The following is an 18993-nucleotide window of genomic DNA, read 5'->3' as shown; positions in this document are numbered from 1 at the left end:
GGTGAATGTGTGGAAAAAGCAAGGTGACTGGAGGGGCTTGCATTTCGAGGAGTGGTCAAGGCTTACAGACATATGAACAAGCAATTGGCCTCTGGAATATTAGGCTGCCGGGGCTACCACTTCCTGGCTGTGCGACCAACTGTAGGCTTATTGCTTACCCTTTCCTTTGCTGAGTCTTCTCATCTCTAAAAAGGGGAGAAAAACAAAGCTTACCTCATGTGGATGTTGTGAGGACTGAGGGAAATCTCATTTATAAAATGCTTCATGTAGTGCCTGGAGCAAAACGAGGGCTCATTAAATACAAACAGGCCATTATCGTTGTTGTTACATCATCATCGTTACAGTAAACAGACTTCGGGGTTCCAAATATAAAGCTGGGAATGTTGCATAAACGTTCATTCAGGCAAAGTCCCCAGTGGACGGCAGATTTTGCTGAGGGTTGATGAGACAGTATGGTGGTACCTCCGAAGAAATCTTAGTGCACCTCCAATCAAGATGAATACTGAGAATCATAATAGTGGTTGCTATTTGTAAGTGTTTCTCTATGTTAGAAATTATGGTGATAAATTTACATACTATTGTCTCTATCTTTATCAGTCTCCATCCTCTAGTTTATCTATTATACATACCCTAAGAATTTACTTATTCTTCCATGTTTACACTTATTATGCAATATTTTAAATCTAAGATAATTATGGGACCTAAGTGAAATAAACAATATTTCATTTTTAACACCCAAAACTTAACTCTTCTCCTCTACATTTCAATCCATCTCTGTGAAATTCACATCTTTAAAATGCAAATCAGATATACCTATCCACTGACCCTTCTCTACGTCAGCACTGCTATACTTAACCTAACCATGTAACATATTAATCTGCACATATCTAAATATGCTTTGTGTTGTACTACTGTTCCAGGTGCGTATCATATTTTTCACATTGCAAGTTCTTTGGGAAGAGAAATAGAAATTCTCTATTTCTTTAGCAACCCCTCGGGGTCTATTACAATACTGTGCAAGCCACTGGCACGCATCAGATCATACGGAGTAAGTCTAAATGAAATGTATCAAAAGTGAGCCCAGTAGATTTAGGGTGCAAGAGTTAGTAAAAACTGGCTTTTATCATGTTTCCCTGAAAATAAGACAGGGTCTTATATTTATTTTTCCTCAAGAAGACACCCTAGGGCTTATTTTCAGGGCATGTGTTATTTTTTTTTAAAGTACGGTACAACAATCTACATTTATTCAAATATAGTTAAGTCATCTTCTTCTGGAACATCATCATAACTCTCCAAACCCTGAATTCCATCCTGAATTTCTTGCATCTCTATTTCCTTTAGAACCATTGGCTCCAATCTCTCATGTAGAGCACTAGAGCTTTCATGGGGCAGATGAGAAGGGCTGCTCGACTTCTTTACCGCTCCACGACTAAATGCATGGGTTGTGCAGATGCGCTGCATAGCCACACCCATCACTAGGTCTTATTTTCAGGGTAGGGTTTATATTGCGCAAATGCTTAGAAATCCTGCAAGGGCTTATTTTATGGGTAGGCCTTATTTTCAGGGAAACACGGTACCTTGGACTCATTTTTTTTGCTTTCCCATTCTCTAATGATTTTAACAACCATATCCTCTTCCTAGGAAGAAAGATTTATATTGTTACATCACTTAAAATGGAAAGACCTGGTAATAGGTAACAGCCCCTGCTCCCTTCAGGTAACCTCCCTGCGCGCTGACTGCAGGGTCTCTTTTCCTCTTGCTGCAGGTGGTGAAGTAGTGTGTGAATGCTCAAGGGAACGCACCCTGAGCAGCTCCGCACTGGCAGAGCTGGTGGTTTTCTAGGAAGAAGTTTCTTTTGTTCAGAAACTGCTGAGCTTGTTTCTGTGGCTGATAATTAACAGATTCTTCTTCACCCTTATTCAGGGAGAATTTCCTTTTTTCTTGCCCCTGGCAGTGACCAGTCATATTTCTTAAAGACAGCTCAGTTAAATACCCCATAGAGGAAGAATAAGAATAGCTCTTAGCAAATTATGGCAAGAGGAAATTCTTTTCTAAGGAGTTTAAATTAGGAAATATATTGCCTTTAAATAGTGTTTGGTCCCATCTGGGGAAACTTCATGAAATATCTTCAAACATGTTAAATTTATTTATAAGTTACATGTATAATTTCTCTGTTAGGACATAAACTATCTTAACAAAAAACCCTCAAAATACTTTAAAAATACAAAATATTATATGTAATATTTGAGAAACAAATCCTCTTAAATATGCTCAAACTGTAAACTTAGTAAGATTTCATTTTGAAATCACAAGTTTAAATTACTCAATTATACATTTTAAATTAGAATTACAAGGCTGATCTGTTACTTTAATTGGCCAAATTCTTATAACAAGTTCATAAATATAAAAATGTACAATATTAACATAAATATTAATACTTTTTGATTCACTTATACCTTTCTGTATTATAAATGTTTACAAAGTTGGAAAATGCTTAATCATCAAGGAAATAGTTATACCATCACAAAAACTTTGAAGGGTATCATCTCATGGAATATTATCTTATGGAATTCTTGTTGAAATTCCTTAAGAATGGGGGATTTGGGGTAGGACAGATTGGATTCTTGTTGATAGCACTGATGGGACATGATTTGTTCTATTACTACCCTCTAAGTAGGTTGGCCTGATGGCCTTCATGGTCCTAATCCTGTGTTGAGGTTATATATTAGCCAGTTCTTTTGTCTACTCAGAGTATGATCCAGCAGCATCATAAATCACTCTCATGTTCTTTTTATTCTTTCAGGAGGTATCAGCAGAGGGATCTTATTGTACCTACATAGCAACTGTTCTAAAACTTAATGATTTAAAAAAACATATTGTGTCATATCTCACAATTTTGTGCATCAGGTATCTGAGCAGGAATCCGCTGGTTCGTTCTTTTGTTCCACCAAATGACCCCTATTAGCAGCACCACATGGAACAGAAGAATCACCCAGCTGAACCCTGTGGCTTTCCTGGCCCACAAAACTGTAAAATATAATATAATGGTCTGAAAGGTCCAAGGTGGTTTTACTCCCATTCTTTGGAGGGATGGCTGGAAGGGCAAGCTTAGCTGGGACTGTCAATTGGATTGCCTACATGTGACCTTACTAGCAATGTGACCTCAGAGTACTCACACTTCTTACCTGGCTGCACAAGGTACTAAGAGAAAATGTTCCTGTCAATGAATGGGCTGTGATTCTATGTGTTGGGTGATTTTGCCTGGCTCCTCCCCCCACCGCTGAAACAAGCGTTGGTAGACATTGATATGACTGAGCCAGTTGTGGTACCTCATGCCTGTAACCCCAGAGCTTTGGGAGGCCAAGGCAGGAGGATCACTTGAGGCCAGGAGTTTGAGACCAGCCCGGACAACATAGCGAGACCTAGTCTCTCCAATAAATGTTTTTTTTCCTGAAGTCATAGAACTTTAATCATAATACAGAATTTCCCCCTTATCTGTAGGAGATACACTATAAGACCCCCAGTGGATGGCTAAAATCATGGATAGTACCCAATCCTATAATGCACATGAAAACATTTCAATCAATGACAAACCACACATACAATGGTGGTCCCATAAGATTATAATGCAACTGAAAAATTCCTAATTTCCTAGTGATGTCATAGCCATCCTAATGTCTAGCACAGCACATTAACTTTTCTATGTCTAGATGTGTTTATATACACAAGTACTTACCATCGTATTACAATTGCCAGAATTCAGTACAGTAATGTGGTACACAGGTCGATAGCCAAGGAGCAATAGGCTAGATTAGAGAGCTAGGTGTGTAATAGGCTATCCATCTAGGTTCATGTAAGTATACTCTATGATGTTCACACAACAACAAAATCACCTAACAATGCATTTCTCAGAACATATAACCATTGTTAAGCAACACATGACAATATATATGTATTTCTATAATTATAGATGCATGGGGATGCATGACTATACTATGTTTTCTTCTATACATGCATACCTATGATGAAGTTTAATTTATAAATTAAGCACAGGAGAATAACAATAATAATTAATAATAAAATGAAAGGATTACAACAAAATACTATAATGAAAGTTATGTGAATGTGGTCTCTCTCTCTCTCTCTCTCTCTCTCTCTCTCTCTCTTTCTCTCTCAAAATATCTTATTGTTCTCCAATAAATTTTTAAAAATTAGCCAGGAGTGGTGATGTGAACTTGTAGTCCTAGCTACTGAGGAGGCTAAAGCAGGAGGATGGCTTGAGCAGAGGAGTTCAAAGCTGCATTGAGCTTTGATTGTGCCACTGCACTACAGCCTGGACAACAGAGTAAGACCTTGTCTCCAAAAAAAAAAAAAAAAAAAAATTATTGACTGAATACATAAATGACTACTTTTCAAAGAATTTGAATAAATCAGCTCTTAAAACTAAAATCACAGTGTTCATAATTTATTTTCTCAGGAATCAAAAGGCATTCAAGTCCTCTAGTAGTGCCTTATGGTCATTATTATAATAATCAGTTATCATTGTTTTCCCAGTCAACTTATTTTGCTTTTCTGAGTATTTTGCTTCCAGATAAAGAAATACATATATATTTCTCTCCAACTGGGTATTTGATTTAAACTAGATGATAGAAAACCAGGACTCCAAGAACTCAGAGCGAGCTCACAGACACTCAAACATCTCCAGCTCTTCTCAGCATCTACTGTAGTCAAATAGAAAGACAACATGGTCAGGAATAACATCTCATTTGGTTCCAGTGAAATGCACTGAGGGGAATACAATGCTTGATGCATGGTAAAGGCAAAATTATATTATAGATTTACCGTTTCCCAAATTCAGGTTTCAGTCTCACTCAGTCGTGTCTTACAATGTGAGTCTGGAGAGAGATTTGCTTGATCTGCCACTGACATATATAAAGTTACAGGATTGCTGTACCTTTTACATTTCATTGGCTCTATCCCCACGTTAGTCTCCTCTCTCGCCTCCAAGTACTGTGTTTTCTTTGCTTTGTCTTACATGCCTTGTGCAGCTCTCAAAAATAACCTACTATTGTTTTCCCAAGAGCAAAAGCTATACCTGTGATTTAGGGTGATGCTTTTATTTCTCAAATGCCTTCTAAATATAGAGCCTACTTGTTTGAAAAAATGCAGCAGGTTTCTTGATTTTGAGAAGCTGAAGGCAGGGCTGACCAGAGGAGAGGAACAAAACGTGAAAGCAGTTTTCAAGTCCTGTACCTTGGCACGGAAAGCTGTGTCTATTCAGGGGGTTTGTGTTGTCTCCTTGGGCACGGGCCCCTGGATGTGTTGTCCTTATGCTATTGCAGCTAAGTGACTAAGCTTCAATGTTTCATTGTCACTTAAAAACAAAGGGTTGCTGGTAGGAGGACCTCCAGCTATTTTTGATTTATTACCTAATTTTTAGTCACTAGAAATTAACAACACGAAGAAATGAAAAAGGGCAGAGAATAGCAGAAGCTCTACAATGATGACTCATTTATATGAATAAGTGGCATTATTTTCGGCATGAAGATAAATGAGATGTGATCATTTGAGAAACATCAAGGTCTCTGCTATTTTCTATTTCCCTGAATTTCATCATTATACATTTCAAACACCTGGTCATGAACTTAGCTTCAAAGGATAGTTGGTCTCTTTTTTCATAACTTAAGTTAACCAGTAAAATATCTTTCATAATTTTGTAATGATAACTAACACACACACACACACATGCACGCACACGCACATACACAGGAAACAAAACCAAAAAAAAAAGTTTTGCTCCTTCTCCTCCTCCCCTCCTCCCTTGGTTTACCCCACCTGGAGTCTGAATAGAGACAGCCCTCTCAGCACCTGATGCACTTAAGGAAACTTATTTGAAGGCGGGGCAACAGTTTGCTTTGGAATTTGCAGGAGTTACAGCTGCTTGATGGCCCCAGTTCCATGAAGTCCACAGAGATGACTTTCTTTCTATTGCCTTCTTTTACCTCTTTATTGAATGGTCTAGATCAGGCATCCTCAAACTACGGCCTGCAGGCCACATGCGGGTGTTTTTGCCCATTTGTTTTTTTACTTCAAAATAAGATATATGCAGTGTACATAGGAATTTGTTCATAGTTTTTTTTTTTATCTATAGTCCAGCCCTCCAACAATCTGAGGGACAGTGAACTGCCCCCCCCCCCCGTGTTTAAAAAGTTTGAGGACCCCTGGTCTAGATCATTGGTTTATACACTAAACTAGTCCATGGGATTTTAGTAAGTATTTTTACAGAGACAATTGTAATTGAAAGTTAAGTTTAGAAAAGGAAGATCACTGTTTTATTTTGCCTAAATGGCTAAAAAATTTTTAAAAATCTGATATTAGGTGCAAATTCTAATGCTGGTTTGGCCTCCTCTTTCACTGAATATGACTTTGTCTGATTCAGCTAATTTTGCCATATGGTTTTTACTCAGGTAATGTGGTAAATTTATTTCAATAGCTTCATTGGCTATTATTGCTATTTTATTATGCTGCCTTGGCTATTATTGCTGATAGTTGTTATCACTGGTCTTATTTCTGATTTTGTTGGAAATAGATTTAGTATGTTTTCATTTAAATTGTTTCCTTTGTTTTTGGAGAGTGGATTAGATCATTGTTATTAGTTCTTCCCTACATCCAGGTTATAGAATTACACCTTCCCGTTTTGTCATGGTAGGTAGGATATACTTTTCTGCCCCATTGACACTGGGCTTGGCCATGTGACCTTATTTGTAATATCAATGGACATGACTCATGTAAAGTCTTTAAATGTGTTTCTTTGAACTATCATAAAAAAGAGCACACCCCAGGTAGCTGGTACCCCTTTGTGAAGGCCTGAGAATGAATATATGTGTAGCTGAAATAAACTGGACCAGACGCTAGCGTCCAGCTTGGTGTAGCAAAGCCCAGCCTAGATCAGCCAAACCCCTGAAATGTGTAGATCCGTAAGGATGAAAATAAACATTTATTGTTGTAAACCACTGAGATCTTGAGTTTATTATGAAGTTAAAGTGAACTAATTCAGACATTGATATTGGAGGTGTGATGCCACCTTTATAAAAACCTAGAATATGCTATATTGTCTGTAGAACCTGGAAGCAGGCAGTATGAAACCTAGTATAGGAAGTTGGAAAACTTATGCTCTGTGGCATGTACTGGCAAAACATTTGGTTAAACTATCACCTGCTATACCTTGGAAGGCAGAACATGTACCTAATGAACTCATGGAATTAGAAAGATTTCACAGTGGAATATCGAGAGCATGAAGGGGTTGCTGCAAGAAAGAAATTAGCACAGAGAAAGGCCAGTTTGTAAGCAGAATTGGAAGGGAATAAAGAGACTTCAGACAATGCAGGGTTGTATAATGAAACTTTCTCACTGAATCATAGCCATGGCCATAAAGTCATAGGACAAGACCAAACCAGAAATAGGGCCTATAGCATCATTTTTTAAGACTTAAAAAAATAAAGTACTGCTAGGAGATCCTTATAGAAAAAAAAATTTTGGTAAAATGCAATTTAAATTGGATTCTTTAATCATTAGCTTATTATTATTATTATTATTATTATTTTGAGACAGAGTCTCATTTTGTTGCCTGGGCTAGAGTGCCATGGCATCAGCCTAGCTCACAGCAACCTCCAACTGCTGGGCTCAAGCGATCCTCCTGCTTCAGCCTCCCAAGTAGCTGGGACTACAGGCATATGCCACCTTGCCCAGCTATTTTTTCTATATATTTTTAGTTGGCCAATTAATTTCTTTCTATTTTTAGTAGAGACAGGGTCTCACTCTTGCTCAGGCTGGTTTTGAACTCCTGACCTTGAGCAATCCTCCCACCTCGGCCTTCCACAGTGCTAGGATTACAGGTGTGAGCCACCATGCCCGGCTTAATCATTAGTTCTTATAGTACCTTATCTAAGAATCTTTTGCTTATCCCAGAGTCAAAAATACATTATTCTTCTAGATATTTTACAGTTTTAGTTTTCACATTTAGGTCAATGACCTCTTTTGTATTAATTTTTGTCTACAGTGTGAGGCAGGAGTTAAGTTCAATATATTTCTTTATGGATGTCCATTTTATTAATCCACTTATGTATTGATGGGCACTTAGGTTGATTCCACATCTTTGCAATTGTGAATTTTGCTGCCATAAACATTTGAGTGCATGTGTCTTTTTGATTCAATGACCTTTTTTCCTTTGGGTAAACACCCAATAGTGGGATTGCTGGATCAAATGGTAGGTCTACTTTTAGTTCTTACCTCTAAGATATACTGTTTGAATGAAAAAAAATTAAGTATAGGACAGTGTATATAATGTCCTATCATTTATATAAAAAGGAGAAAATATGTTTTTACATTCATATTCATATGTATTTATGTTGACATAAATATATGTTTTGCAAATATATGTATTTGCCCAGCTATTCATTAACTATCTCTAGAAGGATATATGAATAAATGATAGAATTCTTTTCTTTCAGGAAAGACAACCAAGAAACTGAAGGCAGGAGTCAGAGAGAACTTTATACTTTTTGAATTTAAATGCGAAATTATTTAAAAAAATAAACACAACTTAAACCCAAATATTCAAATATATCCACATGTATATATATAATCTTTAGAACAATTTCTGTTAGTAATTTGTTTAATTTTTTAAAAATTTGTTTTAAAGAGCTTCTTTAAAGCTGCATTTACTCTTAATTAGTAAAAGGTGAAAGATTTACATGATCTGAAAAGAAACCAGAGTATGACCTGTCTCTTAATTAAACAAAGATGTACATCGGATTTGTTGACAAAGAAAAAATTCCACATTATACACAGTAAAAAAATACATATATGGTGTGTGTATGTGTATATATACAGGGATGGAACAGAAAGAAGAGATGTATACACACTGCACAGACACCTCTACAGTGTTGCCTAGAAGTAGTATAGGTATCAAATATTAGCAGTGATAATCTCTCTCTAGGTGGTAGAATTTGCATAATTTTTGCTGTTTTCTTTATACTTTTCTATAGCTGAAGATACAGTTATTCTCCCAAAACTAAAGTTTTTATAAAAGAATAGAAAATATTCATAAGGTACAAAAATTTATGCCACAAAGAATAATAGCATCAAGTATAATACATTTTTCTCTAAATTGCCCCTTTAAATTGCAATAAAAACAGCCCATTTTAAAGTAAATGGCACTGATTCCCTTCCTCAATAGCATGCCAGCCTAACAAAAGCAGTATTTTCTAAGGTTCTAGATATTTCCAAGTCTCACATAATTTTCTGCCAGTACTTTCCTGGATGCAAATTTAGAGTACATGTTATTTTCTCTTGCAAAAAGAAGATTTACATAGAAAAAACTCATAAAAGAAAGGCACTAATTCATCCAAAATTATAAACCCTTTTACCTGATAGGATTTGCAGGCTGAGTACCACCAATCCTACATTAGTCTAATTAGGAGATGATTTGGTCTGAATTTTATATTCTGTCTTAGTTCATTTGTGTTGCTATAAAGAAATATCTGAATCTGGGTAATTTATAAAGAAAAGAGGTTCAATTGGCTCACAGTTCTGCAGGCTGTACAGGAAGCATGGCACCAGCATCTGCTTCTGGTGAGAGTTTAGACTGCTGCCACTCATGGTAGAAGGTGAAGGGGAACTCACAAGTGCAGAGATCACATGGCGAGAGAGGAAGCAAGAGAGAGACAGAGAGAGAGAGACAGAGAGAGAGAGAGAGAGAAGGAAGGAAGGAAGGAAGGAAGGAAGGAAGGAAGGAAGGAAGGAAGGAAGGAAGGAAGGAAGGAGGTGTCAGGCTCTTGCAGGAACTAATAGAGTGAGGACTCACCCATCCCCCACCCCACCTCTACCAGGGACGGCATTAACCTATTCATGAAGGATCTGCCCCCATGACCTGAATACCTCCACTAAGCTCCACCTCCAACATTGGGGATGAAATTCACACAGGCAGTTTAGAAGGTCAAATATCTAAATCACAGTATTCCCCTATGCAGGAGAACAGCTAGGTTATTCTCTCCTCTCTCCTCTGTCCTTTGGCACTGATCCATTTTCTTAAAGTTCCTCTTTAAGTCCTGAAGTTGCCAGCACAGTTGCTCCCTACTCTAAATTGTTGCATGATCTCTTTACCCAATAACTGCTCATTTATAACTATAATATTGAAAGAAGCACAAAATTTCCAATGCCAATCATCAGTGTACACATATTAAAAAATGAAAAAAAATTATACATAGTAACTACACAGAGAGAAATATTGTCTTATTCCAACGTGGTGCCAATTCTTCAGGGCCAATAGGCTTAAACCTACCCAATGTATTATGTATATTGCACCCATTCAACTGAAATCATCAAACAATGAGTAATTTTTAAAGAAAATACATCCATAATAGCTAATCTATGTAACACTCTGTACATGCCAAGCCCTGTGGTAGGTATTTCACATTCATTATCTTCCAGAACGGAGACAATACATTTCTGTTGTTTTAAGTCATCCAAATTATGATACTTTGTTATAGCAGCCCTATGAAACTAAGACAACCTGATATTTTTTATTTCCTATTACATGGTGTGAGATAAGTACCAGGAAAGAAAGATTCAGGCTCCTGATAGTGAAAGAGGCTCTTTACTGCCTTAGTGTGCTAAGTGTTGGGTGCTTGATTCTAAAACTAGTATTTCTTCCTGGAATTTGACTTGGAATTGTTTATTATAGGATTCTCTGGCTCCAGGATTACTAGTAAGGTGTTTTACATCTTTGACTAAAACACATTTAAAAGTGGCAAACTCTCAGTTGAGACTGGCACAATATTGGACACTAGGGCTCCACTACTTCCACTGCCTGACTACATACTGGCTTAATGGTGACTTGTCCTGGCTGTCCCTTATGACCAGGCTATGGCATACTGCCACCAGTCTTAGGATCTCAGGCCACTCTCTTCCCTATATTCTAATTTCATCCAATGTGGAACCGACTGTCCCATAATTACCTTTGCTCTTATTTCTCAGCTTCGTGACAAGGACTGTGATGGGTTTGAGATTTTATTTTTTTAAGTTATTTATTTTTATTTTTTAGAAACAGCACCTTTCTCTGTCTGGCAGGCTGGAGTGCAGTGGCACAATCATAGCCTCAAACTCCTGGGTTCAGGTGATCCTCCTGTCTCGGCCTCCCGAGTAGCTGGGATTATAGGTGTACGTCACCACACCTGGCTAATTTTTTAAAAAATATATTTTGTAGAGATGGGTCTTGCTCTGTTGACCAGTTGGTCAGGAACTCCTGGCTTCAAATGATCCCCCCAGCTTAGCCTCCCAAAGTGCTGGGATTACATGTGGGAGCCACCGTGCCTGGCCAGGTCTGAGATTTTAGTCTATTTACAAGCTAACAAGTTATTTTGGATAATAGGAGAAGACAGACTCCTAGGTCAGAGACAAAGATATTATTACTCATAACAAAGGCAGTAGCCAGAGCTTCATGTTCATTTGCATCAGTTTCCCATGATGGTCAAGTCCATCAGGACAACACACAGAGCCCGTGAGGGATGCTGTAGACACAGTGAATCACATTGCAAGAGAGGATCAGTGAGCTTAGAGCATCTACCACTGTATCCTAAGCCCACTCTTCGTCTGGGTGACATGTTACCTCAAGGGTACTCCTGCAAACAACCTTGAGGATGGCCTTGTAAAGAGCAGTCAGGGCCTTGCATTCCTGGAATACCCAGTAAGAATGTGCAGGAACACTGAAGGCCTGTGGCAGAATTGCCTCTTCCAACAGGACAGGGGTTCACAAACTACAGACTGTGTGAAATCTGGCCTGTGACCTGTTTTCATATGACCCATTAGCTAAGAATGGTTTTTACATTTGAACCCCAATTAAGAAAGTTATTATACTCCTCCAAAAAGAATTATATTCTTCTCATTAGTTGATCTGCATTACCAGAAAATGTATGCAATTGTTATCCATATACTTTGACTTTCAATTAAAAAATTTCTCTTCTTATGTAATACCTACATAATATCCTTGACTTTGCCTATTGGCCTACAAACGCTATGCTGACTCTTAACAAAAAGTTTATTGGCTCCTGATCTATAAAACTGAGAGAAATTTCACAAAGAGTCCTGCTTATTTGTCATTTTTTGCAACTGCTAATTTCACACCTAAGCTTACAGGAAATGCATGACTAGCCAAATTAGTTCGGGTGCCTATAGATTCTTTTTGCAAATATATTTTTTTAATAAGTAAGGAGGTTCATCATTTAATTCAAATTGGAATTTAGAGGGCTCCTTATCCGTCTTTCTCCATTTGTCAAGTTGATCATAAAAGCTTCCATCGCTAAAGCTGAGTGTTTATCACTTAAAAACACCTTTGCTTTATGTTTAGTCTGATAATAAAAGAGCAAGCTTGAATTAGACAGATAGAACACTGCTTATCTAAACTGCCTTTCTGTATCCTTTCTTCTTCATTCTGGTAAGCCAACCTCCCTGGATTAGTTCCATTTAGTACATAGTACAAATGTCAAACTAGTTAGAGTTGGTGTTTCAGCTATGTGTGAGTGCATAACGAACTACTCCAAAACTTAGTGGCTTAAAGCAATGACAATTTATTATTTCTCAGAATTCTATGGGTTGACCAGCTCATTCTCCTGTATCATGAGGTGTCAGCTGATGTGCTGGGAAGGCTAGAAGGGCCAAAATGGCCTTACTAGTGTTGTTAGAAGTTGATACTAGATGCCAGCTGGGAGCTCAGTTAGGTTGTTAGTTGGGGGCCTTGGTTCTCTTTCACGTGAGCTTTTCCACATGGTTTCCTGAGCTTCCTTACTGCATGGAAGCTGGGCTTTATGAAGAAGCATTCTAACCCAGCCTAAGAAGTTACATATCACCATTTAATTCTGTTCATCGAAATACATCATGGAAATGTATCCTGGTTTTGGAAGCTGTTAACATTATGAGAAGCTGGGTGAAAGGTACACAGGGACCCACTATATTATGTTTTTAACTCTTCTATAAATTAAATATATTTTAAAGTAAAACATTTAAAAAGAAATAGGTCACAGAGCCAGTCCAGATTTAAGGGAAGGGAAACAGACTCCACTTTTTGATGAAGAAATGAAAGGTTATATTGCAAGACAGCATTCAGGATGCAAGAGGTTGTTGCACCCACTTAGTGGGCTTCTAAAATCTGCTCAGGACATCATAGCCATGGCATAATTTGGAGGGGAGGGTGTACATGCATGATTTCCAATGCTTTCCCACCTAAGTATGACAATCTTTCTCTCTTACTTTTTTGAACCAGCTGTGTTCATATTACCATCTGCTCTCCCTTGGATCACATTTTCTAAGCATGATCTAAGTTAAGAGTAAGACTTGACTACTGTGTTGTGCTCACCCCAAGTCTAAGAATCAGTCCATTGAGTGCAAAGTATAAATGAGCCAAATTAGAGAGTGTTTTTTTTTTTCTCCAAAAGATGTGGGTCTTTAGGCTGCACCCTCTAGAACAGGGGTCCTCAAACTTTTTAAACGGGGCCAGTTCAGTGTCCCTCAGACCGTTGGAGACTGCAGCACACATTCCACACATGCGCACTGTGGGCCCGGGACAAGTAGGCTGCTAAGCAGGACAGGCAGCAGTGGCAAAAATACCTGAAGGGCCAGATAAATGTCCTCGGTGGGCCGCATGTGGCCCGAGGGTCGTAGTTTGAGGACGCCATATAGATGCACTTGTAATCAATATTTACTTTGTGAGCTAATGAATCAGAAAATACCCTTAAGTTTTAAAGCTTGCCTCTGAAAATTTGCAAGTCTTTTGTAAATACTTCAGAACTCACTTACAATGCATTCGTTGTGCCTTGACCTTTCCTGAAGTTTCAAATTTACTTTCTGCTCTTTTAACTCTCCTTCACATCACACCATAGGGATACAGGGTTTACCAGGGAAGAAGCAGCAGCCTGGGATTATTTGGCATGAAAATTCTATTAAAACTTCATTGTTTAAGAAAGCACCATATTTGTAAATGAAATTGATGTATGTTTTATTCTTTTGTGCTATCTATATCAGATTTGGTAGAAATATGCTAGTTTTCTAAAATGAATTGGAAAGGTTTTCATCTTTTATTTATTTATTTTTGAGACAGTCTCACTTTGTTACCTGGCTAGAGTGAGTGCCGTGGCATCAGCCAAGCTCATAGCAACCTCAAACTGCTGGGCTCAAGCAATCCTCCTGCTTCAGCCTCCCAAGTAGCTGGGACTACAGGCATGCGCCACCATGCCCAGCTAATTTTTTCTATATATTAATTGGCCAATTAATTTCTTTCTATTTATGGTAGAGATGGGGCCTCACTCTTGCTCAGGCTGGTTTTGAACTCCTGACCTCGAGCAATCTGCCTGCCTCGGCCTCCCAGAGTGCTAGGATTACAGGTGTGAGCCACTGAGCCCCGCCAAGGTTTCCATCTTTTAATGTTCAGCATAATTTAGATAACACAGGGCTGTCTGTTCTTTGAAGGTCAAAACAGCCCTACCTATAAAATCACGTGGCTTGTTTCACTGAGGATAGTGGCCTCCAATTCTATCCATGTGGCTAAAAAAGATATGATTTCATTCTTTTTTATGGCTGAATAGTATTCTGTTTTGTATGTATACCACATTTTCTTTAACCAATCATCCACTGATGGATACTTATCTTTGCTATTGTGAATAGTACTGTGATTAGTATATGTACGACTGCAGGTATCTTTTTGACATAATGATTTCATTTCCTTTATGTAGATATGTGGTAGTGGGATTACTTATTGAATGCTAGTTCTGCAAGTGGGAGCTAAATAGTGTGTACACATGGATGTACAGTGTGGAATGATAGAAAATAGAGATTTGGAAGGGCGAGGGAGTGGGTAATGAGAAATTACTTAATATGAGTGCAATGTACATTATTTAGGTGATAGACAACCTAAAAGCCCTGAATTCACCACTATATAATCTACACATGTAGCAAAATTACACTTGAACCCCATAAACTTATACAAATAAAAAAAATCAGCTGGTCAGGGCATATATTTTAGAAGGAGATCTTTGATATGGAATCAGCCTAAGTGCCTATCAATGTGTGAGTGGATAAAGAAAATGTAGTATGTATCTATCTATCTGTAAATATATATGCAATCATATATATCATGTAGTATTACTCAGTCATGAAAATGAATGAAATAATGTATTTTGCAGCATCTTGAATGGAACTGGAGACCATTATCCTAAGTGTCTCAAGTATGGAAAAACAAACACCACATGTTCTCACTTATAAGAAGGAGCTAAACAGTGGTTATACATGGTCACAAAGTGGTGTAATGGACATTGGACACTAAGAAGGGAGAGGCTAGGAGGACACTGAGGGCTAAAAATCTACCTATTGGGTATAATGTATGCTATTCTGGTGATAAGTACACTAAAAGCCCTGACTTCAGCATTATACAATTCATCCATGTAACAAAAAACATTTGTATTCCCTTAATCTATTGAAAATTTTAAAAAGTAGATTGTCGATAATTTTTTAAAACTTTTTCATTGATTAGTGGTCTATTTAGCTTTTCTGCTTATTCTTGAGTCAATGTTTAACATTTATATTTCCAAGAAAATCAGTAATTTTATCTAGACCTTCAAATTTTTTGATAAATAGCTATACTTAATACATTATTATGTCTCAAATATGGTCCTGTCTGTGGTTTTACTGTCTCATTGATTAGTTGTACATTTTTGTTTTTCTCTTTTTCTTGATTAATATTAGCCATTCTTTTTTTTTCCACTGACTTTTTTGAAGGAAAAAGCTCTAGATTTTTTAATTCTATTATTTTATTTGCTTTCTAATTCACTAACTTTATTAATTAATTTGTTTGTCTTTGTCTTTGTGAGTACTCTCAATTAACTCATAAGGTTCAGGAACTGAGACACTTGGGGTAATAAATTTTCAACATGAATATTAAAGGTGTCCAAATTGATGGCAAGACATGATAGAGGAAGGCTGTCAGGTGTGGAATGGTCAGTAGATAAAGCTGGGAGAGGTAGGAACCCCTTTCATCTTATTATGGGTAGTATCCAAGGATAGCCCTTTTGAGTGATTTCCCTGCAGTGTAATGAATAATTTAAAGATGTTTAGAGTAAGTCAAGCATAAAGGACAGAAAGGAAAAAAAATGAGCACATTTTAATGGTACTTAGGCAGATATACCCTGCTCTGGCTGCTGTCATATTGGCTTAAAGCAATTTATAGCTTTATGAATTCCAGGGAAAAATTGCTTAGAAGGTTATATTTCTAAATTCAAATTCATGAAATATCTTATGATACAGTGATACTTTTTCTTCCAACCAGCACTATGTATTTCCCACATGATGAAACAGAATCTCTCCCTTCTTGAAACAAAGGCAGATTCCTGAAGAGCGGAAAGAGATTTCTATGCCCCTAGGGAAACAAACTATTCTCCTACCATTTTTATAATTTAGGAAGAATAAGATTGAATTAGGAATGTAGGGTTCTGTCCCAGGCTTCAAACACTACAGACTATGTTAGAGAAGTAATTTCTTGGTTTTAGATGCCTCTGAGATCATAATATCTGTTTTACTGAATTTTAAAGCAGAGCAAATAAATCATTTCCTGATATTTCATATAAGTCAGATAATTATGCATTTATATGAGCTGCTCTCAGCCACATCCAACACTGTTAATTGCATCGTCACCACCACCTTTAATTCCCTAGTCCCAAGGATGTGATTCCCCACAGGCCTCATAAACTGAAATTGTTCGAGCCATTTTCTTCTGTGCTGTTCCTGTGTCTACTCATGGACTCCTAACGTACTCAGTGGCCCCAATTTTGCCTCCTCTGAGCCTCAATCACCTCTGACTTTTTGCCACCCTCATTTGCCTCTTACAACCAAACAATCATCATCAACTCTACTTATAATGCCTTTTTTATTCCCACTGCACTAGTCTCCTTCAGACCCTCTTGTACTATCTCTTGTTTTCAGGGACCAGGTAAGGAGGATTCACCAAGCACCTATAATGTGTTGACACAGTGGCTGATCTTGGCTGTCTCTCCATCTTGCTGTTTGTATTGGTCAGCCTGGGCTGCTATAGCAAAGTACCACAGCCTGGGTGGCTAAAACGACAGAAATTCACTTTCTCACAATTGTGGAGGCTGGAAGTCCAAGATCAAGGGTGTCAGCAGAGTTGATTTCTTCTGTGTGCTCTTTCCTTGGCTTATAGATGGCGCTCTTCTCCTTGTGTCTTCAGAGTCTACATATAGTCTTTCCTGTGTACATGTCTAAGTCCTAATCTCTTCTTCTTATGAGAACACCAGTCATATAGATTAGGATCCATCCTAATGACCTCATTTCAACATAACTATCTCTTTAAAAGACTCTCTCTCCAAATACAGTCATAGCCTGAGGTACTGGAGATTAGGACTTCAACATATAAATTTGGGGGGTGGGGAGGTGGGGAAACACAATTCACTTTGTAATACTCTTCTCTTCTTCGTTTTCTAATCTGATACTTATGACTTCTCCAGAATCAAACCAGGGAAGAGATGAGGGTTAAAGGGCAAACCTTGTAACATAGCTGGTGCTGTTGGACATGCTACCAAGGCTTTGGCCATTCTCCTGGATGCTAGGTGAAATGACATTAGACATTTGTATCTCCAGTCTAAATAATGTAAGGATTCTGGTCATGGAACCAATTTTTCCCACCCCTTAGCAGGTCCTTAGGATGACGTAGCTCTTTGTTTCAGTGGGAGGGTATTGTCACCTATTGTTCTCAGCTTTGAGATCCATCCTGAAACATGAATCATGAAAATCCAATTCCATCACCTCTGTCTCTTTAATTGCTTTGTGCTTTGAAAGTGTTGTTTCTGCTACATGTTCCCACTTCTCCATCATTTAGGACATACTTGTTTTTGGCCTGGTTTCTCTGTAAAGTCTTCCTGTGTTCCTTCATCCAGAGTTTAAGAATAAATTGCTTACATTCCTATGCCAAAGGGTCTGACTTATATTGCAGATAATTTGATGTGCAACTTCTCAATTAAATTGTAAGTTCTCGTTGGCAGGGAGTTGAGAAGGATTCAAATTGTGATGAAAGAGGGGTGATAACTGAAGTTAAATCTAGATGAGCTGTATGATTCCTCAGCATCCCGTTACAAGGGCACTGAATTTTTTCCTGTGGTACATCTGAAAGAAATTTTTTTTGTATGTTCTTTGTGTTCTCTGCATTCTTCCAAATAGTGCCTTTGGATAATTCCTTCTATAGTAGTTAATATTGTCAATATTATGTTAAAATTGTGGTGTTTTCGTAATGACACCTGCGATGCTTGAATCTTGCCCTTTTAAGAAGTCTTACTCCTCTAGAGTTCCTATGGGATTAAACACTCAAAGATCAATAGTTTGTGAGTTGAAGTACCTTTTTTTTTTTTTTTTGAGACAGAGTCTCACTCTGTTGCCCAGGCTAGAGTGAGTGCCGTGGCGTCAGCCTAGCTCACAGCAACCTCAAACTCCTGGGCTCAAGCGATCCTACTGCCTCAGCCTTCCAAGTAGCTGGGACTACAGGCATGCGCCACCATGCCCGGCTAATTTTTTGTATATATATTTTTAGTTGGTCAATTAATTTCTTTCTATTTTTAGTAGAGACGGGGTCTCCCTCTTGCTCAGGCTGGTTTCGAACTCCTGACCTCCAGCAATCTGCCCGCCTTGGCCTCCCAGAGTGCTAGGATTACAGACGTGAGCCATAGAGCCCGGCCTGAAGTACCTCTTTATTAACACATGCATGGGTTCCTAATGTCCTAAGGCAGCACTTTGATGAAATCTGGGATTGAAGCACATAAACTTGGCTTGAGATATGAGCAGATCCTCTTTTTTAAAATTGTAATGCAAGATTTTACATTTTAATGGTTTTATAATTGACAAATAATAATTATATATATTTATGGAGCATAATGTGATGTT

The sequence above is a fragment of the Microcebus murinus genome, chromosome 5 (assembly GCF_040939455.1).
Source record: "Microcebus murinus isolate Inina chromosome 5, M.murinus_Inina_mat1.0, whole genome shotgun sequence".
In the NCBI taxonomy this organism is placed as follows: Eukaryota; Metazoa; Chordata; class Mammalia; order Primates; family Cheirogaleidae; genus Microcebus; species Microcebus murinus.
Note: the sequence above shows the minus strand (reverse complement) of the source record.